The sequence below is a fragment of the Nesoenas mayeri genome (genome assembly GCF_963082525.1).
Source record: "Nesoenas mayeri genome assembly, chromosome: Z".
Lineage (NCBI taxonomy): Eukaryota > Metazoa > Chordata > Aves > Columbiformes > Columbidae > Nesoenas > Nesoenas mayeri.
Window position 1 is genome coordinate 42,534,525 of NC_137542.1, and position 26,190 is coordinate 42,560,714.

The window sequence follows — 26,190 nt, forward strand, 5'->3', positions numbered from 1 at the left end:
CAGACTCCATTTATCAGTGTGATGTCTGGCACTTCTGATTTGATACAAGTCTGCAAATCAATACAGATTGATAAGAATGTACAAGTACCCCTTTGCTTGACCTATGAGAAATTAATTGGTCATCTGTATTTGATCATGTTTGTATCTAAGGCTAAAGTGCCACTTTTTAAAGCAAATTTTGTGCTCGTGGAAGAAAAGAGGAAATTTGAATGGCAAGGAAGTGAAGAGAGAGAAGGAAGAAAAAATCAACCAAGCAGTGAATCCCGGTATTTAGCCATAGGTTATGGATGTCTTTAGTAGATTACTGTTCTTGAATCTAGCCAGACTATCATCTGGCTAACAGTTAACAACTGTGTGTGAAAGACTTGGTGGATCTGCTTAGTTCTTAATTATTATCATTTTACTCAAACCTTGCAATGAGAAGTAACTGGCATTCTCAATTCCTGACACAGTTGGAAGGTGGTGGACTAAAAAACAATGCAGAAAAATTGAGAAAGTCCCTTCAGGCCAGTGCTGGGACACTCCATCAGCCGGATGGATGAACACATAACCATGTGCCTTTTGCTTTTGTCTTGCCTTTCATAATGTCGTTGTCCTCTTCTGTTACTCCACTATGCATCATGAAACATTGTATTATCACAATAAAGGCATTGTTTCCAAACTTTAAGTTAGAAAAGGATACATACTGTTGTATGTTTTCCTTCTACTTTTACTGCTATATATATTTTTTTAAATTATTATTATTTATTTTTTTTTAAATAAGTGCTTTTGATCCCTGTTCAGATTCTGTTGCTTGATCCTGTGATGAAGTCATAATCCTGAATTTACATCGTCACAGTGTGTTGCCCTGAAAATGGCTAGTGGCAAAGTTCAGACTTTGTACTCCCACACAATAGCAATTTAAAGGTAGATTGTGTAGATCAAAATCTCATTTTGTGTGTTTAACAACAATGCTTTCTCTGTTAAACATCTTTAGGATGACCAAGAAAAATAGTGTGTTAAGTCATAGATTTATAAGGAATGTTCAGACTTCAAACCTATAACAATTTTAAAATTATTATTTAATTACTTTAGATCCTGTTTTGAAAAAAAAATACTTGAAACATTCTGCATCTACGAAAATAAAGTGTGAAAAAAATACAGAATAACTTAATACTTTTATTTTTAAACAAATTAACTGAACTCTTAGCTTTTCCATCTGATTTTTCTCCTTACAGATTGTAACCATATAAGGTAACACCTAGTAAGAACATATTTTTTTTTCCAAAATACATCACAGTTCATACTGATTAAGTACAGACTGATTTGTCACAGATGCAGCCCTCATATTCCTCATTTAATCTGGGTTTAAATATATGGCTCGGAGGAAATTGCCGGGTGGTTTAACCTACAGTACTTTCATTATGATGACACTCTTGTCTGGTGGCTTGATTTAGCATCAGCTGAACTCAGTGGGGCTTCTAGTCAAGCCCTTAGTCTCATCTTCAGCAAAACAACTCAAGGTCTCTGCTTTCCAACTGCCTGAGAATGACAGGTGCTCAACTGCAAGCTGCTCAGCTCAAATTCACCCCATGTAGAATGGAAGTCATGCAACCTGATAGATAGGGTGGCGTTTATCTGTCCAGCTAATGAAGGGCTCATTATTTCAGAGTGGTTTGCAGACCCAGGATTTTACTGGAATACTAACTATAGCTTGAATTTGAAAGTAACCATGGTGACTTTAAATGCTTCCCTGTATTTTGAACCAAGAGACTGCCTTATCCAGAAGTTGGTCACCTTGGTGCACTTCTTCAGCTCTGTCTCATAGGACTGCAAAATATTTTGCCATTAATTAGGTTTTTAAAAGGACTGAAGGCTTCAGACAATGTTTACCATAGCAGCTCATCTTTTGCCTGGAGTGGACTTCTGGGTTTCTCTACTGCTTAGATTCAGTGGCCTGTATTTCTCCCTGCATGTTATAATCCCCAGGTCTGAATTGTTGCAAGAATTGAATTTCTGCAAGTTTTGATTCTTTCAGAAACTTTTCCTGACCTATGTGTTTCTCGCCTGTATGATGATGACCAAGATGTGTTTGTTCTTTTCTCCTAGAAGAGAAATATCCACAAGCAGACTGTGCATTCATAACAGAATGATTATGCCATTCAAACTGCTTTAGTTCATATCTGGATGGCACTTTCATAATGTGTGGATCAGGGCATGGTGTGAGGCACCTCTAATTAAACACTTATTTTAACAGCCTGGCGGGGAGGAGGGATCTTTTTGCTGTTAGCAGGTGATTCCTTCATAGCCATGAAATTATGGCAACCTCTGTGGTTAATTTTATTTCATATTAAGTGACTGCAAAATAATTCAGGCTGGCAGGGACCTCAGGAGGTCTTTAGTCCATCCTCTGGCTCACAGCAGGGTCACTTAGGGCCTTGTCCAGTCAGGGCTTGAAACTCTCCAAGGACAGACACTGCACAGCCTCTTCCATTGCTTGACTGTCCTCATAGAGAAAAAGATTTTTCCTACATGCAAGGTGAACCGCTCATTTCAGCTCATGCCCGTTGTCCCTCATCCTCATCCACTGGGAAGAACCTGATTCCATCTCCTTATTTGATTGTTTGCTCAGCCCTAAGATGTCATATACGTTTTACAATGGCAAAGGAAATGTACAATGTCAGAATCATAATTCCAGTGTGGCAGCAGCAGGAGAACTCACACTTCTATCAGCTGATAAATGAAAAAATATTTTGCCAAACAATATTACACCTTATGCCATAAATTTTACCATTGAGCTCATACTAACTCATGTTATCTGAAGGCTATGTGATCTGTAAGCTTCTGAAATGTTTTAAGTCAACTTAAGTACTTTCAGTTATTTTTGTTATTCCAAGACTGTGGAGTGCAACAGCAAACCCATCACACTGTGAAAGAGACAGACGTTAGTTTTCATGTCAGAAGATTGAACTGATCTCTTTGGAGTTTCTCTAGATAAAAAATCGCAAATCATGCTAGAACTATTGTTAATCACAAGAGATAGTATTAGCCATCTCTAAACAGGTGGAAGATTATGACATTTTTCAGAGTTTTTTCTACAGATTAAATACACTTTTTGAAAAGCTCACTTTCATGACTCCAGAGTCAGTAGCTACCAATGGGACAGCTGACATTCAGAATGAGCCAAAACTGGAGATTAAGGTTGCAGAGACAGAGAGAGCAAGAGGTAAGAGGCCATTGCATCGAAGGACGGCATTTTCACTACAGTGGAGAAGTGCTGCTCACAGCTGGTCTGCTTTGGACAAATGGCAAACTGGAGATGTAGCCAGAGATGTGCTAGGAATGAACACATGTTTCTGGAACAACCTCTTCCACAGAAGTGGTGGGAGTAATGCACATCACCAACATTTAATATACAATTTGGTACATTTGTGAAAGAGATTATATGTTATGATTCCTCTCACAGCAAAAGGCTAGACTCAATAACTCTGGAGGTTCATTTATCTACTATTTTCCTCTGCTCCTTCTTTTCCCAATTTCTTTCTTAATTCCTTGTCTTAAACTTTTCAGGAAAATGGAACACTAATTATTTCTCTATTTCTTGTTGTCGACTGACAGAGATATTTAAGGGTGGGATGGAAAAGCATAAGAGAGTGAGAAAACCTCCTGTAGATGTAGATGTAGCTGTAGCTGTAGCTGTAGATGTAGATGTAGATGTAGATGTAGATGATGTAGATGTAGATGTAGATGTAGATGTACATGTAGATGTAGATGTACATGTACATGTACATGTACGTGTAGATGTAGATGTACATGTAGAGGTAGCAACAGCTGATGAGTGTTATTTTTGAGGCATCCACTATAACATGGGCTACCTTCCAGAACCAAAAGAGAAGTTTTCACAATATCAACCTCTCCGCTACTCTCTTTCTGGGTTTTCCTTTCCAGAATGCAAAAAAAAAGAGTACAGGGGAAGCCTCACAGGTTGGACCCTAATGGACAAGAGGTGGTGGTAAACAGAAGGTTGAATACATTTCCAGCTGTCCACTGGCATAAAGGACAAAAGTCACAAATAGAATGGACTTTTCCAAGAAAAGTCAATGAAAAGATATGTAAGAGATTCTATGTAGTACAAGGCACATGAGTTTTTAGGAAGCATACAAGGCCTCAACCATAATCATTGATTTACGTGAAGCCACGCTATATATCTGAAAGTGTATATTATACTTGCATTTCCCTGAAATAAATTCCTGTTTCATTTCCTCTCCTCTGAGAACAAAACAATGCTGAACAAAACAATCCAGGTTTCCACTTCTTCTGAGAAAATATTCAAATCAATTTAGAAAGTTTAGGCTGTAATGAATTAGAATCTGGGTCTTAGAAGCCAAAGAAGAGTTATTTAAAAAACTATAAATTCTAGAGAAGGTAAGTCAAACACACTGACAAACCAGAACTACTTAGGTAAATGCACATATACTGAGAAATATAAATATATTGACCAACAAAGTGTATCTAAAATAGTACTGTGCCAAAAATTTTTCAATTTTAGTAATATGCTGAAATCAGAGGCTTACATAAGGATCTAGCAATTTTTATGAATTTGGAAAATTCTTAACGTGGGTCAAAACTGAGGCCTTTACATAGATGTTATTTCTCATTTGGCACAAAATCAGCTTGTGAACAGCTTCAAATATCACAAAGTCTCTGGGGCTTTGAAATGAATGTTTTGAAATATACCATAATGGAATAGTCCAGAATATCCCCCTCCCCCCACCCTGTGTTCACTGTTCATAATGATGGAGCTTATTCTTGAGCAGGGGCATTTATTGGAAATAGCAGTGTAGATATTGCAGTGTTTAAGGAACTCATTCTTACAGACTAGATGGATAATTCCTCAGTAACAGCAAAATGCTCACATACATGATGAAGTTGCTAACCTGAGTATTTATAGCAGGAACACTGGCAATAATTTTTTTAACATACTCCCAAGGAAAATGTCCTTAAATTCTGAGTTTGCCTAACTCTGTAGGAGTGTATCTAAGCAAGAATGACAAGTCTCAATCTTCTCCGTATGTATCTGGTTTTGAGATTTGGGCCACACACACTTTTAGCCATGTAACTACTTTAGTAAGGAGCCAGGAAAGCATACATACCTCATCAACTGTGCTGTCACAACAGAAAGATTTTACAGACTCAGTTATCCTGTCACAAACATTTTTTCAGTGATACAAGTTGTACAACTGATGGACCTGGTTCATGGTACACTGGCAAAAAGACTGCTTGGCTACAATCAGCTACAGTGCTTTCTACGCATCTCATGCTACCTACAAACCTTTCCCAATGTACACCAAAACCAGCAGACTTTTCACACTGGTCAAAAGTTGACATGAGAAATGGGTGGAAACAGTAATCTCCAATAGTATGTATTTCATACCAGTCAGCAATCAAGCATTAATAAAACAAGATTTATGACTGGAAAAACACTGGAATTTTATCTGCATGTACTAATAAGCTTCTCTACTTTTGCTAATTTTTAATCTTTTACACTAAAGTATTTGTAAATATGACTGAATGCTCTAGCCCCATCTAATTGTCATTCTGGCCCCCAGAATTTACAGGTGATTTATAACCCCTGTGATTCTCCTTTTGAAATGAAGCTTCCAGAAACAGTCAGCTTATCCACCCCACTTTGAAGTAAACAAGCAGCATTGAGGTCAAGCATACACCTCACTAAGACGAATTTGAGACATCTGGGCTTCTATGCGTGGTTTTTCTCCTGAAATCTGTAAGCCCACATCTCCCTGTTTCTGAAATAGACAAAAAATTTGGGACGAAGACTATTTAATATTTGCTTCAACTTGTTCTATTAGAAAAATATTTCCTTTATGTCATACAGCTCATAGGCTTGTGTACATTAATATGTATATTAAAATATACAGCTTAGCTACATCTAGCAGCCTGATACAAACATTATGCAAAAGGAATAAAGAGAAAAGGAACCCATAAGCATGAGCTTATAAGTTCCTGAAATGGTACTTCCTTGCTTTATTACCTCTGAGCAAAATTATTTTGCAATATGTTTCTCTTCAGTGAAGTATATTTCAGGATCTTCAGATGAAAATAAAACCAATTTGTTTAGGAAATTTGCCATGTGAGCATTGTGCTTGGTTTCCTTTATAACCAAAATGGTTTTATGATGGACCCCATGCCACCATGCGTGGAGCAGAGGGGGGTGTGAGCCATGGAGAGGCTGCAGCGGTGCCATGTCCTGGGCACCACCATGGTGGGGACAGCAAAGGAGCAAGAGCTACCATGATGTGCTGCCGCTTCAGGACCACTTGCCCTTCCCCTTGGTAACCTGTAAACAGGTTGTTGAAGCTTCACTTCTTCCATGAGAAGTGAGAGTTGTTTTGTCTTGGTATTATGAAATATGGTGTAAAGGGGAAAAACTTTTCACTTGAATCCTTGTTGCAGTGAGAAAAATCTCATGTTTTCTCTTGGAGTCTGACCCAGCAATTCCCCAGCACTGCTGTTTCAGTCAGAAATGGTGTGAAAACTGGAAAGGGCTTTTCTGCCCACTCCTCCTCTCCCCCCCAGTGAAAAGCTACCACCTGTTAAGCCAAAACTTCAGCGTAAGCTTCAAATGTTAAAGTAAAAGCAGTATATGACATAAGGTTTTGCTTTATACCCAACAGGAATTGAAAAAATGCAAAATTAGTTTTTTTCTTTGCATTCAGGAGCAGTTTTGGGGCTGTTATTTCAACACTCAGATTTTTCACTTTCATTGTGAAATAGAAAGGTCTAGTCCTTAACCAGCTGTATCCCTTTCTATTTATGGCTCTTCTGCTAATAGTTAACACAGAGTTGCTGTTTCTTGCACTGTAAATTCACTCTGGTGTCACCACTATACTGCGAAGAAAATATGAATCTCCCGCTACCTCATTTGCAGCTACAAGACCTTGTTTGTTCATCACTATAGCAACTGCTGCCCCAACCCAGCTTAATAGTGTGCTTGTCTAGACAGCATTAAGCATATCTGCACTTATATGTGTCTGGTTTTAACAGCCAGGTGTGCAGAAGGTGCAGTGGAGGGAAGAGAGGCAACAGAAATGGAATGAGTAAAAGAAGAGTAAAAGCATTTCAGAAGTCACCAGGCATAATAGAAGACTTTTTAATTCTGGAGGCATTTCCTGGGATGCAGTGTTGAAATGTGTTCCTCACTTGGGACACACCGATTTATTGATGTACCTGAAAGAATGCCAAACTGCTTTCTAACTGACCTGAGTTAGGGCCACCACTGTCTGTGGGCTCTTCTGGGAGCAGAGGTCTCTCTCAGGGGCAGAAGTCCATTTCACAGTTACTGTGGAGAAACATGGTGTGTCTGGGACTGATCAAGGTCAGAGGTCCTAGCAAGGACTCAGGGAAGGTCTTAATTCTGATTCAGATCTGCTGTTTGGATCTTGAGGAAAACCAACAGTCCACCTCCTCATCATGGGATGGCCTTGTGGAAGAGGACTGTGTCCTTGCAGGCAGTGGAGCAATTGAGCCTGTGTAGACCAGGAGAGCTGCACAACTTCAGCTGCGTTCAGTCCCTGTAAGTAGAGTTTATTCACCAAAATATGGCATTTCAGTCACCTGAAACTTCTACAAATATGTGCCCATTTCAGTAAGTGCTTTCCATGTAATAAAAGAAACTCATATTTTCAGCATTAACTTCACAGTGAAAGAGGGCACAGCCTGATAGCAAGTTAGGATATGGCAGACACAGACTTAATTTTCTGGTCTTCTCCCTCCCAGAAAATGTCTCAAGGAGCATGCTATGCCATGTTTGGGCATGCTGAATGGTCACTGTATATTTTTCAGAACTGTCCTTACTTCAGTAAGTAAACACAGACTAGAGGAGGTCCAGCTGACATCCAGACATTGACCAACCTAAGCCTCACAACCAACATCTAAGCAGGCATCCTTCCACCTCTCCTGTTCCCTCTGAGGAACAAGCAAATACCCACAGAGCAAATACCCATAACAAATGAATGTTGAGATGTTCTCCTGGAAGACAGAGGTAAAAAAACCCCGACAGAGGCAAGAGTAGAAGTACCATTCACACTACCAGAACTAGGAAGAAACAGGATGACTCTGACCCTTCATTCCTGTTTATTATTTTCTCTAAGAGGCTGAAAAACATAACACACACAATCTACACTAAGCAAACTTAGGAGGAGAGAACAGTGAGTGAGAAGGCACAGGAAAACAGCAATAAAAATGAAGTGGGAGGAGTCAGTCTTAATTTTGCTGAATTTAAAAGTACCTTATTATTAATACTGCTTGGCCAATGACCCTGGTACGCCTAGGTGGACGAGATATAATTTTTTTGCTTACGTATGATAGACACCTACTATGCATGCCTTCTTATGATGAATACTCAAAATATGAAAAGGTGTATGGCACCAGGAGCTGCATATAGACTTAGCATCATCATTGGAAATATTCATGAAGTGAAGCCAAATTTCCAGGCAGAGGTGTCTGTGGGAATTAACACCTGGGTTTTTAATCATTATCTGTCAATTAGAGATTTTTTGTGATATTTAAACCTTAATTCTACCCCTATTGTGAGTTACAGCTGGCAGAAGAGTACATACAACCCAGGCCAACAGATAAACTGTGTATTGCAGCCACAATTAGTGAGTATAGCAGCAGATAAAAAACACTATCTCCAATACTTAAATTTACTTTTTTTTTTTTTTTTACTAAGAGAAAAATAATTGTGATGCACCTTGGCAGGCATCAGTTTTCTGGCTGGCACTAGGCTGCAGAGAAATACAGAAGTGTCCAGAAACAATTCAGGGGTGGTACCTGCTGGTGAACGGGCTCATCACAGGAAAAGCCAGAGGTGGACGCTGGAGCTACCTGCAATGCCAACACACTGCTTGTGTGTTGTGGGTCTGACTGGTTGCCAGAACTGTTGGAAAAACAAGTGTCTCCCTTTGAAGAGAACACAGTTAAGATGATTGTCGGTAGAGATACATATTCAACACATTCCCAGTGTCACCTTGTCTCATCAGACTGTTACTGAATCCATGAAAAAATACTTTCCTGGTGGAAACATTCGCCACTAGCGCCTATCACTGGGTCCTTCTTATTTGACACACTATCTGTACAGGACAAGGCGATGCAGTTTGCATTTTCTGAAACAGATTGGGTAGGCTGAGAGCAAAGACTAAAAGGGTCAGTTTTTAACAAAAACAGCATTAGGTGATCATGTGTCCAGTTATCTGGCTAAGTCCACTGCAACGTAGCCTTTTACAGCTATCCCAAACTCATGCTCACAAGATCATATCATGTTTATGTGCTGCATGCCAGTATCTCACCCCAGCATTCTATGTGTTTGGCTTAGCATCATTCACATTGAAGCAATTAAACATTCCCAAAAGGAATATTCTTGTAACACGTTCATTCATTCCACAAATATGAGGAAAGGGTAAGGAAAACACCTACACATTGTATTTTACAGTTGAAAAGTATCACTACAGTCTCTCTTGCTAAATTCACTATCTTGAAAAACAAGTCCATTTCACTTGTATTCACTATGCTACAGTATGCATCATGGAATTATTTTTACTGATGTGTATGACTACATTGTATCGGCCTTTCCCACCAAAAAGATCCCCATTATTTTTATATCGCAACAGCATTGTGCCAACCAAGGTGTCACTGTAGGGTGGACGTTGACCATCTGTTTATCCCACAGTACTAATAAATCTGATGGCTTGGCATTAGGAAAATCTGTTATCTACTTAATGCTCTAACAAAGCTGCAGAAAATAAGAATGTTCACCTGGTATAAGTCATTCTAATGCAGCCAAATTAATTACCTGTAGCTGTCTGAAAATGCTTGAATTCTCTGAACCCCAATGTTATTTTCTTTGGGGGTTGCAATTAAGTCCATGACAAACTTAATGAGAGCAGTAGCATATACAGGGGTACTGTTGCTAGGAATCTGTATGCAGGGTCCTATGAACTTCATCCCAACAGTTACCACAGAGAATTGGTACATTACCTTCTGCTTAAACTTCCTGAGTTTCCTCTGTTTAAACACTCTTGGGCAAAAAAATTAACTTCCGAAGACATCAAGTGCCTAAGCTGAAGCATTACTTGTAAGAGTTTAATATTCTCTGTCAGGAAGCCAGACTGCCAATAACTGATATAATGTAGAAGGGATTGTATATGAGTAAGGATTTAATCTCAGTGTTAGTATTACCCCTAGGAAAATTACCATCTGTGTTTATTAAAGGATGTAATTCACCAATGGAATATGATTTTTGTGTGAATGAAACCTCATAGTTTAAAGCTCAGCATCATTTCCATTCCTGAGGCAAAGTGAACTGTCAGGATACTTCCCACTCTGGCAAAAAGTGCAGATGTAGAGGAACAGTTCAAATACCAGAAGAGTGACGCCTGATGCTCCAGGAAGTTTATTGGGTTTTTAACCAGAAATTATGTCCACACGTCCAAAGGTGACTTTTGTCCTACTGGCAGCTACTTCTCTCATGGGGCTGCCAGACATGCAGGAAAGCCGCGTGTGGGTGATGGTGCCTATGCTCTGAGGCCAAATCCTCTGTGCACTGGAAGTACTAGATTCATACTGGATTTCAGCATTTGCTAGAATATTAGTGGCACATAATGCTGAACTGGACTGATAAAGGAGCGTTAAATAGTGTTTGTATTTCATAGCAATTAATACATATATTTTTATTTCGTATAATCTGAATTGTGAATTTAAATAGCTGCTGTTCTTCATGAATCATAATACAGCCAACACTGTAATATAAATTTGATTGCATAATAAGGTAATGCAACTGCAACCACTGCACTCTTTTAAACAGCCATTACATTTGATGAAAAGATGTAAACAGACAAATAATTTACAGATTATAAAAGGAAAAACAAACTCTTATTAACAATTTCTTGTTAAAAATCATGGAAACCAAATGCATTGCAAAGTTCTGCAGCAAATAATTTTTCTTCTTTGATTCAGTGTTGTAATTGCCAAAAAAAGTCAGTGTCCTCGAAATTTTACAAATTACCAGGCAACACTTAAAAAAAAAAAAAAGACATACACCACACAACTGTGCTCTAACTCTTCAGTCTATAAAAAGGTGATAATTTCTGGTTTTGCAGTATCATTTCCATTTCCAGGTCCTCACTTGGGTGGCCAGAGTTTTGTTATATTTGCAAAGAATTTTCAAGCTAGCATCTTTTTTTGGCTTTGCAATTTTCTAGTGTACTGTTTTACATTTGCTATTTTTATTCTTCTTGGTGCACTTACTACTGCTTTCATCTTGCCAAGTCCTATCTAGGAAGAGTCACTAAAACAACAGCTACACTAAGTGACCTAATGGAAGGAAGAAGGGACTTCTGGATGCTTTCAAAATTTCTCTGGTGTATAGCTTTATTAGGTAAATATTGCTACAGTTGTCCTGATAAAAGTCACAGGCTACACCACCTTTTACCACCATAATAGGAGTTTATTTCAGTGGGACAAAAATTTGGCCCATCTGTATGTTTTTACTGAAAATCTTGAGCATATGCACAAAGCATTTTAAATATTCTTTGAAGAACAATGTCTTATTTCTGTAAACTTTTTACAGTTGCTCATCTATTCCTCTGTTGTGCTTAGCTTGAAAAAACAATTCTCAGTTGGAAACTCAGTCATGCAAACTCTTAAAACATCAAATGTAATACAGTTGCCAAATGAAGTAGTAAAAAAGTACTTGGTATAGACGCTGCCTGATTATAACTAGGAAGCAACAGAAGTATTATCTATTTCTATTCTAATGTAGAGAGCTGCAGATTTTCCACAGGGCAGATCGTGGGGTCAGATTCTTTTTCCAGACATAGCCTGACAAAACCTCAGAATCAGAAGGAGTGCTGTGCAAATGTAATGGAAAGCAGAAACTGGTTTTTGCTCATTATTTAGCTACAGCTGTCACTGTAGTATGTTATGGATTTGCATGGTGAATTTTATCTCACACATATGAAAGAGCACAGCAGCTATAGCTGTCTATGCCTAGTCTGAGGGCTGCCAAGGGCTGTGACAAACACACTTCCAGGCTGTGCTACAACGCCATAGATGTTGTACACCAGAACTGGGATGTGTGGCATTCTCACCTGTGAGCCAAATTCTGATTCAGCCTTAATTGTATTAAATAAAATACATGAAACACACATACAGAAGTAAATCTGTTCCATGTAGGCCACATAAGCCATCTGCAGTCTTCAACCTCCAGGTCTGTGGGAAAGCCAAAATAGGCCTTCCCACTCTGCTATCTTCTCATGCTTCTGCTGCAATCTCCTCTGGGGAGGAAGGTGCTGAAGTTTAAATACTCCTTCAGCAGCAGAAGCCATAGGCTGAATGACACTTTTGGTGTGTTGCTTGCCAGGGTGGACTGAGCACACAGGGTAGGATCTGGCTTTTATTCTTCTATTTTAGTTTCAGCTGCAACATTAATAAAGTATGGCAGCTTGCCCTCGTTCCAGTTCAGTGGCAGCCTTATTATACACTGTACTTTGTTGTACAGTAGCTTTCATTTGCTATCAGTTTGGGAGACAAAATCATACTGCAACACAGAATCTGATAATTTATCTCACACTGACTTAAACCATGAAGGTTACAGCTAAAATGTGGAATTTGGTTATTACATATTGGACTTTTTACAGGATTTTTTTATTAGTATTTGAAATCTGGTGTGATAGGTCTTTTTGTAGTTGTATAGGTTTATCTCTGCAGCATCAGTAGCAGTTTGGCCTTTCACCGTAGTATTTATGGAAAGAAGGGAGAAATGCCAAAGGGAGGAAACACTGAACCCTGAGTATAGATGGAGTAAAACATTAATAATGGCTGCTGGATCTGACTGGCTTTCAAAAATGGAATCATTAGCATTCCCAGTTTCTCCTGGGTCAGTGCTGTTGCAGAGTAGCATTTTATTTTCAGTGTTCACTGAGAAATTGAAGACATTACCTGAGAAAGATGAAGATTGAGGCCCTGGTTCACTAAGCTAATTTTCCTTGGGGGAAAATTAAGCATCCTTGAAAACAAAAATGATGAAAATGTGCTCCTGAGGAGTAAGATCTAATGAGTAGAGCTATTGCAGACCATCTAGTAATTAACCCCCAACTGGCTTTAGTTTTAATATATAAATATTTTACTCTTTAGCCTTTCTGTCTAGGAAGGAATTTGAGTATCTTTGTCAAATTAGATCTGAACCTCCTTAACAAGTTATCACAGAACATTGTATATAAAATATCAGACAGATTTGTCATTTCAATAACATCTAAAACAAATGCAATGGGAAGAAATTAAGATAGCAGAGACCTTCTTTCTCTATTTATTACCAGACCCAGACAGAGATGCAATGAACAGGATCTCTGTGTTCCCGAAAGGATTAACACCGATAGAATGAAATCACTTGCAGATTTGCATGCAAAAAAAAGTGTAAAGTGAGTGCCTTGCCCAAGTGTGGTGCAAAGATATTTTTAAGACATAAAATGCGATTATTAAGCTGCCCCGAGGGCGCAGAGAATGTGGTTTATCTATTAGCTTCATCTATAAGCCAAATCCAGCCTGGCCTTGAACACTTCCACCCTCATCATAAAAAATTTCTTCCTTACATCTAACGTAAGTCTGTCCTCTTCCAGTTTAAAACCATCACTCTTTGTGGCTAACTACAGGCCCTGGTAAAACATTTATTTCCATCTTTCTTATGAGCCCCTTTTTAAGTATTCAAAGACCACAATAATGTCTTCCCAGAGTCTCCTCCAGGTTGAACAATCCAAATTCTCTCAGCCTTTCTTCATAGCAGAGGTGTTCCATCTCTGTGATCATTTCTGTGGCCTGTGTTACTAAGTAAAATGCTGCTCCCTAGCACACCACCACTGTGCACTCCTAATAACACCACTTCACCAGCATTCAGACCTGCTTACATATTTTTGCATATTAGTGAAAGCCACTGGTATAAAGGCTGCACTGAAACACATAGGGAATCCTGAATATGTCAGTGTAAGGAGTGAGGTAGGACTAATGAGCTGGGAAATAAGGGTCTTTATGCAAGGCTTGGCTGGCAGCATCCCACTCTCCCAGCCCATTCTCCCTTTGCTGCAAAAGGCTTCTGTGCATTTGATTTCCAGAAAGGGCATATGCCAAATTTCACTGACCTTTTGGTAAGGAGGAATCAGTGGATGAAATTAATACAACTCAACAATGCACACTGAAGTATGTTTGCACCTTATTTGCTCATGTCAAAGAAACAACTGGATTCATAACTCAAATCATACAAAAAGTAAAAGGGATAGGCTCCCATAAGCAAGCAGCCATGTTGGCAGCTATGGTGGAGACCTCTGTCTCTGTCCTGGAAGCAGCAAAAAAAGCTAGTCCTGAAACTCCACAGACAGATTTACACTGTGCCTATGGAGGAGGTCTCACATGACTTTTTCAAAAGAGTAATTGCAGGGCTTCAAGCAGCCAAAATTGCTATTGGAACAGTTTTGCTCACCTGAAACCTCAGCTGAGTGTTAATTCACTCCTTGGAAGTCTGCCCTCTGAAGTCTAGCAGACAGGGGATCATATTCTCTGTGGCGTCTACCTCCCACTGTCTTTTGGCAAAATGGAGTGGCTGACAGGGAGTTAACAACAGCACCTCCAACCCCTTTCTCGTTGAGGGCTCAAATATGGGTTAGACCACAGGAGACACCTGATAGCTGCTGCATTGGGAAGTAGATCTCACTTTGTGTGCTCCCCTCCCTGTACTTTTTGTTCAGGAGGGAAAAATACTGTATCTATGACCTTTGGAACCGCTGGGACTGTTTCCAATACAGAAATGTATCCACGTAGAGAGACCCCATCATTACCAAAATACCTGAGTGTCTAAGAAAATATACAAAGACGACTTCCACCCAGTCTAAATATTTCTACATGTAATCAGGGACACTTTGCTGACATCCAGTATTGTGAAACTACCTGCAAATTTTGGGCCATGTGTTTTAACTGGAAAATTACATTCTGGTGATAGATGGCAATGGAAAGTCCTAAGAATGGACAATATGATACAGAGGAAAATGCCTTTGATCTTGTTAGACCTATGCCAGACCCTTACACAGGATCTGAGTATGAGGCTCTTGCATAGCACAATCAAGACGTACATTACACCAGTCGATTTAGAACTTCTCTTTGGTGTGGAGACTATTTCTTTGAATGGTGGTCAAATAAACATGCTTTTGCCATTGAATTTGCCTTCCAGAAGATACAAATACATCTTTTACTATTCTGTATGTGGCAGTTGTGTTTTATCACCACTTGCTGCAAATAAGAGGTTAGAGTTTTTCCCTGTCACCAGGCCCCTTGCTCCTCACCGTATTATTACACATGACTTCCCTGAAATAGCAGGAGATCACAAGACGTCATCTAACTTTCAAAGACCATTGAACCAGAGCTGTTGTCAAATACCTACTTACACAGCTTACTGTATGTGGCACCATATAGTAAGCTGTATAAGTAGGCAGATCAAGGAATGCAACATCAATTATTTGCTTGAACTACTCTACTGAGGTTGGTGGCTTTTTTTTTCTCTCAGTTCATAAAAGGTATCTGAGGAGAAAGGGAGCAGTGGTCTGTAAAATGTATTGCCAGTTCATGCTCTTATCTGCAATACTAACATGGCACTACCTGATCCACTATTCAGTGGAAAACGAATTAACTGCAAAGAGTTTTAGATTGCAGTGGGATTGCTGCCAGAGCAGAATGTCAGCTTAGGCAACAGAGCCTTCAATCCAGCATGGCTATCGTGAATCTTCACCAGAGGATGCCCCATTACGCTTCAAATTTTGAAACACTGCAGTACAGCCATTTCTTTCTTACTCACCTTCAGTGAGATTCAATCATCTTTACTTTGTATGTCACACTTCTTTGATCATGGGTCTCAGTCAGAAAACGATGAGCAACTCCGCACATCCATAGGAAAGTCCCTCACATTCTCCTCTTGAAGTTAATTTTATAACCCTGTGTAGAAGAAGCTGGCAATGAGATCTTCTCTAAAGGAGTTCTGGATCATTTAATTATTACTGAAGATATAGTCAGGGGAAGAAGAGCCCATCTGGAGTACATTTTTGCCAACCTTCCATCATATGGTGACACACAATTGCCAGTATCTACATTCTTGCTTTAATTATGATATTTCTTTCCTTCCATTAACTTACATAGAAAGGAAGAATCACTGTCTGAACGTCTGTGGAACAGTTATATTAAACATCAGCTCATGATTCCATAACAATTGGTTTAATTTTTCCCTTTGGACCTCAAGAACCAATGTAGCTTTCAGGAGCACAAGACTAGTAAGAAGTGGTGAAGGTTAGAGTGCCTACCACTGGTTTTGCTAAACAAAAAACAGTCTTCACTCTCTCAGATCAGGTCAGAAACCTAAACTCATCAGAAGCCATGCATTTTGTATAAAGCTTTTTATCAAAAGCTTGACCTAATAAAGTTATTTGTAGAAGGACTTTGTGTTTTGCCTGAGTCTGCAAACAGAGGTCAGAACTTGTCAATTCAGCCAATAATTCAAATACAGCCCAGGTAATCAAAATGTGCATATTGGTCGAGAAAAATAAGTGACTGGAGCGCAACGGTCTCAGCTTGGTTTAAATTTGACAGAACTGGGGCCTAGCTAGCCTAAATATTTAAACAGGTAAACACAGCAAACATGAAATGTGCTGTCTTCTAGCTATCCCTTCAGAAGGGGTGTTGTACCTCTCATTCCTCAGGCAGAAACACAAGTCAACAGCTTCCACATCAATGGACTTCAGCTCTGATTTAGCAAAACCATTCCCAGGTGTTCAGTTTTTATTATGTTACTACTGATATTGCCAACAACACTCTCAGTTACTGCCAGATCTTTGTTTAGTGTCAACCAGACTTGCGTGGTCCAAAGGGAGTGCAGGGTTCCTAGGGGAATTCTGGGTGTGACAGCATACAGCCTTAGGGAACAATCTTGATTCAGCTTTACAGAGAGAATAATTGCATTCAGGGAATTCAGATGCTGTCAGAAAGTCTTATGTTGAGTCCTGCTCAAACACAGATGTCCAAGAACACAACAGCTGCAGATAATGAATCACAGTCATTTCCAGTGATACCCACATGATTTTTTTTCCCTCTCAGATTTGTTATGTGAAGATCAGGATCAAAGTCAGGAAACATACAAAGAAAGTGGATTTGAGGAGAATGTGAAGAAAAAGCACTTTCTAAAAGTCCAGCAACTCAAAGGCAATTACACAAGATCACACTAACATGTGAATCGTTGCAGCTGTTTATTGGGAGTAAAGCAGATGTACAGAATGTACCTACAGGCATCACGTTTCTGTGCTTTCATCTCTGAGATAATCTTCACATTTCCAAATTAATACATAATGCGATCACTGTGCTCTATCATACTAATTCTCCAGACATGCTTAGAGATGGGAAGTGTCAACTAAAGATAAAATCTTAGTAAAACTTAATTGTTCAAACAGGATCAAAGCTAGAAATTTCTCAAGGACCCTTCAGACAGAAAAAGTGAGCTCTAAGCATACAGCTGCAAACAAGACTCCCTTAATAATCATACAGTCCAGGCAAAGGTCCCTTCTGTTTCTCTCAGGAGATCCAGATAAGAATATGAAGAAAAAAGAGAGTACTTGTAAAAGCAGCAAAGTGGGCTAATGGAGCAGCCCCTAGTTCCAGGAATTTATGTAACTTTTCACCTTAAAGCTAAAGCTCTGTAATGTCAAGGAGTCAGAGTAAGCAGTCCTGTAAATGTTTTGTTCCTCTCAGTTCCTCACAGAATTATTATGAACAGAACAAGCAGTAATAATGTTTAGTCTTGCTCCACCAGAGAAGATGATAGTGCAGGGACAGCCTTGAAAGCATCTTGCTGCAAGGAAAACTGATGACATCTCTGGAAATCATGCTTTCTGTCTTGCATATGGATATGCATTTCCCTGCAAGGTAGTTCCATTGGTGTGGGGATCCTTAAGAGGAAGAGCCAGTGTATTGGGCTCCCTGTCTTCTTGTGGTCATAACTTTGTTAATGCCCACAGTTCAAGTATACAGCTGAAACAACTCCTGTTTTCCTTCTGTTTTTCTTTACTTCGTAAAATTTATATAAGTTTATGCTATAACACCATTGATTAAAATAAAAATGCAGCTGTAGAGTATAAATCTTTTGCTTTTATGAAGCCTCATGCTATTGTCCATAAAATAAAGGACTCATCAAGACAAGTTTACATGCAATCTTAACTCTTACATTGTGTATATCTATTTTAAAAGGTCAAGCTTTTCAAGACACATAGCATCTTTTTTTAGCTAGCTGATATAGTTAAAAAAAAATAGATAAGCTCACACAGTCTCTTCATCAAGATAGACAAAAGCACCAAGCTCCATGACAAACAGATACTGGACATGATACGTACTTACATCACCGTTCGTATGGCCACATGGGCAGTAATATGTCTTGCACTGGGTTGGAACTTGCTCCAAATATAAAGTGACATTTTATCCCACAATAACTTTTTAGAATAAAGCAGTACAGAAATTAAGTGCATTAAGCATTCTCTTCTATATTGTTAGTATCTGCTTCCAAATGTGAAATACCTAAATTACAGACCATATATCGGTTCATGGTTCAATTTTTGAATACACATACCAAAGAAAATGAAGCATTGAACTGAGAGAACAATGACCTCCTTAGACTAGCAAGACACAATCTATCCCAGTAGCCACAGAGAGGAGAAGACACTCAGAACTTTGTAGGTTGGATGGTAAAAATATTACACCGTGATTTTTCTGGGAAAGGAAAAAAGAGCCTTTATCAAACTGGAGTTAAAAATGTACATAAGTATTTACTAGAATAAAATATCCTTAAATCCTGTGTTAAAAAAAAAAAAAAAGAAAAAAAGAAAAAAAGAAAAAAAGAAAAATAAAGCCATGAAAACATGGAGGTCTATTCTAGGAATGAAACTGTCTTCCACCCCTTGTGATAGACAATACAAAACTATGCAACGGAAAGTCTCGTACTCAGTCTATCACTCCTAAAACATTTTTTTAGTATGGATCACATATTCATGCATCTCAGACCCACCAACAGATTTAACAGATGAAGCGTCTATGCCACCCTCCCATACTTACTGGAGAGGCAGGCAGGGAATATTGAGAGAGACATGAAAGAAGAGGTGTAATGTTCTACCTAGCATAACCTTGCCCTCAACATGCAGAATCTCCTCTAGCTGGGGGGAGTCTCTGGGAGTGGTTCTTCACCACAAACCATCTGTAAGCAGCTGTTCTATGCCTAAAGCAGGCAGTTGTTCCTCCAGTTCCTGTTGTAACTTGTGTGAGCTCACCTGAAGAACTCATTAAGGCACCTGGTTGAGGTGGCAAATTGAAAGAAACTTCCATCATTTGTTGGAAGCCATAATTGCAAACCTGAAATTAAGGGCTTGGAGGGATTTTAGAAAACCTTCCAGCTGCTTGAAAAAATCTATTAGCCCATTAGGGAGGGCTGCAAAGATTGCTAGTTTTCCTGTATAACTCATAAACATTGCCTGTCAAATCCCGAACTCTATGCAGGCAAACTCCTTCTGAGCAAATGGAATTTTGCCTGAGGAAGCACTGAATTAGGTCTTTTGAAGTTAACCCTATGAGCCTGGCACAGAAGGACTTGTTGTCATGATATTGCTACATGTTCTCATTGAATCCAACAAAGTGGAAAAAGCCACAGAGGTTTTACGTTTTTACAGGTTGGTCCATTTGTTTAGCCTGGGAATTCACTGGTCAACAAATATTTGCAATATATACAGTACACTAGTCAAATTTGTGTTTGCCCTCTGGACACCTCTAGTTTGTGCATCATTATTTTCCATCATTTGTGTGCTAGGTAACAATACAAATACAATTTTTTTTTTTTTTAATCTATTGACCTTTTTTGACTTGTGGTTCTCCTAAAAAGAGAATACGGTTGACAATAACTTTGCTTTCCTTAACTACCTTTAATGGATCCCTTAGAGGCATCCCTTTAGATTTTCTGGATCAGAAAGCTGAAAACCATTGCTAACTTTTATTATTTCCTTTTTATTATTTCCTTTTAAGTGCCAAAGGTGTGGACATATGTAGTCTATGTGCTTTTTTGTTTTGTTTTGTTTTTTAATTTGACGAACAAAGGCAGGTTTCTTATGTTCTTACTTGCCCTCTGACAGGAAGCTTTTCTGTGGGTCTACTCCTGCAATGAAGTACTACAATATAAATAAGAGTATTATCATGCGTCTTCAAATTACTGGTCTTCCTTACCAACACTGTTTGAACAATACATGCATCAGCTTTATTGTTTCGGAACAGTGCAGGACCTTGAAAGTGTCCTGACCTGGATTTTACTGATTCTGGGTAAATTCTCATTATTATTTCTCACAAATGAATTACACAGATTGTGTTTACCCTCTGTCAGAGGCACTGAACTGTGTGTTATTTTTATGTCTAATGCCACCATTTGCTCAGAGCAGAACCAGACAAAAATAAATTGGCTGAGATTAACCTAACACACTTCAACTTTACTGATCCATATGAGTGATAGAAGTAGTAGATGATGAAAGAAAGTATATCTAAGAGTTTTGGATGTAAAAAACTCAGTTTAAGTGCTGTGAGAGAACTTAGTTCCCATTTCACTCATGTAACAGCTGTCTTGGTGACTGTCCTGGTTTTATTAAAAACAAGTTTCTCTTTTAGTGAATTTTGCCTGTCAGCTAAAGCCTTCATATTAGCTGCATTTTCCCGGAGAACCAGACACATGTTTTGGTAAACCTGACAATGGAATGCAAACTTATTGATAAGCATGGATGGACATCTCACGAGAGGGACACCAAGAAACCGGTGACCAAGAAACTGTCCAACTGTGTATAACATTCCAGTCACATGAATACTTCATATAAAAGTGGGAGATCACGAGGATGTCGGCCCTTTTTCCCTCTTTTCTTCTGCTTATGGCCGACATTAGGAGAGGACCTTGCTAGTCGTCCCTGCGAACTGAGGCCTAGTGAGAGACTGAATCCAGCTCCGGTTGGCTGCAGAGTCCAATCCAGGACTTTGGGTGCCGGCTCTGCAGTTGCTGAGACTTTCAAGATTGGTTTTGTATATTTTGTATTATTTTCTCTATTCTTATTAGTAGCATTAGTAAAACATCTTTAATTTTTCCAACTCTCTTCTGTCTGTCCTTCTTTCCCTCCCAATCACCTGTCCTTAGTGGGAAGCGGGGAAAGGGAGGGGAAAAAAGGGGAAAGTGGGGGGGAGAGGAGGTTAACAATACATCTGCCAGGGTTTTATTGTCACCCCACAATCTAAACCCTCGACAGTGACATTCCAATTCAGTTCATTGCATGATCTACTTGGATGCCCATTGTAATGGGCATAACATAAAAGCATGAACGGAGTGACATTTATGATACCTGAAACCATGCATCTGAATTATGACCATGAGATCTACGTACCTTTTCTGTGCATTTTGAATCAGTCAGGCTAATTTCTGCACTGATGTAGTGCCATTGAGGACAGCAGTAATGCTGCTATATGTCAGTAAAAATATAGTCACACCATTCTCTTTCAGTGGCACTTATAAAGAAGTATGACTATTTCAAAATAGAAGGCCTAAAATTATACTTAGGAACCCAAATGAGTGCCTTGATTTTCAAATGAATTGGGTGTTTGAAAGTTCTCATACAGCTGTTGCTATTAAGCATCCTAGAAAATCAAGCAGCTGATTTGTATATAGTTACACATGCGGTATACAGATGAACATGTGTATATGCATATACCCATCATTCTCTGTTCTTCCTGTCTTCACTCAGCAGAAGTGATGTGTCAGAGAAAATGCAAGAGAAAGCGGGAGCTCAATAAATGGCAGGAGAGGAAGGATCAGAATTTATAGCTTCACATAACACACATGATAATCTGGATCCCTGAATAACCCATATTTTGTTAGGCTCATGGGCAGTAAAGATCTAAATGTATTCTAGTGCAAGTAAATTTCCATTTGCTCATTCCCATGGATCTTGCATATATTGCCTGTTCTCTCTCTTTGCAGGGTACATGACAATGAGTTTGCAGAATTCCTCTAGAAATTGATTTTAGGACAAGACCTTATTATGCACAGAGCATGTACACAAGAGATAACCAGAGTGGGATTCATGACCCTATCTTTAAATGCTGTTCACAGAGGCATCTACCTGTGAGCAAGGTGTCTAGGTACCCATTTCAATTCAGTCAGTAGACTGCAGCAAGCAATCAGGCTGACCAATGACAGATGTGTGCTTCAGGATCAGGTGAATCATTCTGGTCTCCATGGACCAAGCAGACACACACAACAAGGATATCTAAAATGAAGCAGGACGTGTGCCCTCTTCAAGGTTTTGCTACTTGAGCTTATTTCATCTTCATTCAGTTGTCAGCAATCTTTGTGAAAATCAGCCATGATCTTCTCCTAGAAATCTTGTTTTCTCTTAACTTTTGCAGCTCTTTGCTCTCCTGGTTCTCTGACATTCTTGTAGTCTGATTCCTTTGCCTGACATTCCGTATTACTCACAGGGCACTGACACAGGTCCTATTCTATCCTCCTTTACTGCTCTGTTTCCCAGTTGTCTTGCTTGCAAATGCAAGCCTAAGAATCACTGTGGGCTGTAGACAAATCATAATTTTACACCCTTAGCCTAGAACGGTCTCATTCTAGCCAAACAAAAAGTTCAGCAAGATCTTCCCAGTGAACATCATCTTGAGTTCAAACTGTCTCCAGGCCATGATAAATGTCAGGGATGTTATTTTCAATAGCATATAGTATAACTGGGCCCTGGCTCATTATATGTATACCTATATAAATAACAACACTTTTCACTACATAGAGCAGCAAACTTTTAATCTAAAAGATAGGCTCATAAAAATAACAGGAAGCCAAATTTTCTTATCATGTCTTTACCGAGAATGAACTTTGTAGGGAGAAATGTTCCATTTCCAAATTATTACTGGCTACTCCACAGAAAAATGAGCCAGCCTGCAGAAAGACACAGAGCGTGTAAAAAGATGGCTGCACTCACCAGTCTGTTTTTTCTAAAACAACAGGTTTTGGATATAGATGACAGTATTCATTTTAATATGGTATGCCTCTGTTTTTCTTGTCTCAACAGGCACATGGAAGATATTGTTTTCCACATTCTTTCTTGGGGGCTTTAGAAAAAAGAATTCATCACCCACCAGAGCTGAATATATTCTCACTCTGAGCTCTCCTTGAGTGCAGCACATTTCAAAGGGTGCTTTAACACAAAACCAGGTTGTTTTATATCTACAGCTGAGGCAGGGGGAAGGTGTTAAAAGACTTTATTTGGAATGTCCTGTGTCCATAGCTCTCAATTCTGGTTTCTTTTTAATATTCTCCTTCTAAAGGCTGTTCTCACCAATAATGCTGCTGTGAAATGGCTATTAGCCAAAACTGAGAAACAGTACATATTTCTCCAAGTGTTTTCAATTTCCTGGTTGCGATTACATTATTGTTCCTGGTGAAAATGCTCCGACCAGTGGTGGATACGGAGGGGAAATGACAGGATATGTTAGCATCTTCTTAAAATTACTATGCTATTATAATACAGTAGCAGTAAGAGTAGCTGTATCAGATTATTATACCAGAGGACATACTGGCAAAACCATATGATCTTTCTCCTGTGGTGTCATACAATGTTTTAAATGTGTACTCCCCATAAGTCTTGCTTCAAGAGTCAATTTTATATACTATTCTTTATAAAACACCACTCCAAATAATATCACTCCCCATCTGAAATTTTACTGGAATCCTCTTAGCTTGATGGTTGATATGAGTTCTCCCAAACAGTCTTACAAATGCACCAAATAAAAACATGTGATATGGTAACTTCATCATGCAACCCACAGATTCTGCAAGTCTTCCCTCTACTACCACTAGGACTTTGCATCTTTACTACCTAATGTTTCTCAGCTACTTCATTGTCCTTGATGAAAAATGAAAAGCAAAGAATTATTGACCAAGAAGATTTCCAATTAAGGTAGTTGGAAGATGGTTTTATTCTATTATTTCTCTGCTAATGACATCCTAAATTTTTCACATACCTTGATTACTCATTTACTACATATATGGCCCTAATCATTGCTTTAGTAATTCACTTTTTATCTGTACTACAAGTAAAGTAAGTTATTTTTGTAAGAATATTGTAAACATACTTATTTTCCCTCATGGATATTTTCACTTCTACCTATTTTTACTTCAGAAAGATTGAATGACAAGACTGAGTGGTCAACATGTCTATTTTAAGTATCACAAAAGGTTAAGAGGTGTAAATCAGTTTCTTGGTGCTGGGGCCAATGTTTTCCTACAAAAATATTAGTAAATTTTAAAGGAGGAGCAAAATTAATTTCTGATTTAACTACTTCTGAGGAAAACACCTTAAATACACTCAAAAGCTCAAAACCAGACTCAAATGGACACAGAAGCAGAAGGCCCTCAGCAACATGCAGTGACTAACTAGTGCTGTGAATCAAACCATGTCCTTACCCTGGTCCTGACCACCAGGAAAGGACAAATGCAGGCAACCTTGCCTGGCAATACAGTCTGGCCATCTGCTTGTACACGTCAGGTGCAGGAGGACTGCTGCAAGGCATCCAATTTGGTAGGCAGTGAGGTAACATATGGTGCCCTCACATCAACACCTGTCCAATACAGACCTGCAAACACACCTCCTGCTCCACCAGGCATGTCTCCTATTGTTTGTTCAGAAGGTGCTGGCATAGGCAGGGGTTTGGGATATGCTAAAGCAGCTGCCTCTCAGGGTTCACTCCTCCCTGCATCAGTGCATGCTTTGCCCAGCCAAGCAGCACTCCACAAGGTAGCACACAGCTGGGCATCCTCTCCCAGTCCTTAGCCAGAGTTGTTAGGAAACACTACAGGTGTAGCAGAATCATTTGCATGCTGGGTTGCAATTATCTAGTAGTGTCTGTTCTTGGTAATTTAGGAATAATCAGGACCTGAGCTGCAAAGAAAGTGGCTGACAGTAGTGGATTGGTGCAGCACCTTTTTGGACTCTCCAGATCACCTGCTTCAGCCACTGGTCCCTTCGTACCAGAGGGAAACACAGGAGCGTCATGACTTAATTGACTTATGTTGACTTTATTGAATTAATGTCTATATAAACATATATTTCTCCCTTCTTTTCAAAAGCCCAGGGGAAAGATAACCAAGTTTGAAACAAATCTCCCTGGCAATGTGTCTGAGGCTGCTGCCCTAGTGTCACACAAACCCTATCATTGTTAATCATTAGCAGAGATGAAAAGGTTAGCAGGGGAGGGACAGAGAACTATAGCTCAACTCATAAATAGCACCTGCTTCCAAGAACCACCTAATGACTGCATCTTAGAAATCAGGGAGAGGCTTTCCAAATCAATTAGGGCACTTTGCATACATATGTACAACAGACCTGTCATTTTGGGTTGGGGAGAAAAGAGAACAAGTCTCCCAACACACTGAGAAAATATATAAAATTACAGACTGTTTCAGTCAGATTGTGCAGTTCATGGCCTGTCAGCTTCCCCATTTAACCCCCATTTTTAAGCTGTTATTATTCAACTGATAAATTTGCTCTCGGTTAAGTCCTATTACAGCAGATTTTGGAAAAGCGCAAGCAAGCAATCTTTCTTTCATTATTCCTTTCTTCGCAAGCCTTTGAAAACAATTTTAAGCCATTTTAAATTTCAATAGTGCAAGGAGATACCTATTTTACAGTAATAGAGTAAACACTACAAATTTAGTATGTAGGAAGCACTATGAAGATTGTCTCTTTTCTGCTCTTTTTCTTCAAGCTAACACAATAGCATAGTCCACAAGCAATCTGCAGTTCCTGTCCAGTAGATACCCTCTCCCTTCTGTTGTTCCTTAATCAGGACAGAATCTCTTGTTTAGTTAATTGACTATCTTAGAGTTCCATCAAAATCACTGGAATTTTTGCCCTTACTTGGAGCTAGGATGGAGCCATCCCTAATATACCCTGACAGAAGCTGCGCACTGGGTCTCTGAATGGGATGTTAAGTATTTTTCATTCCTGGTTTGTTTTCTTTCCATTGATTTGCAGCCATCAGTAATCC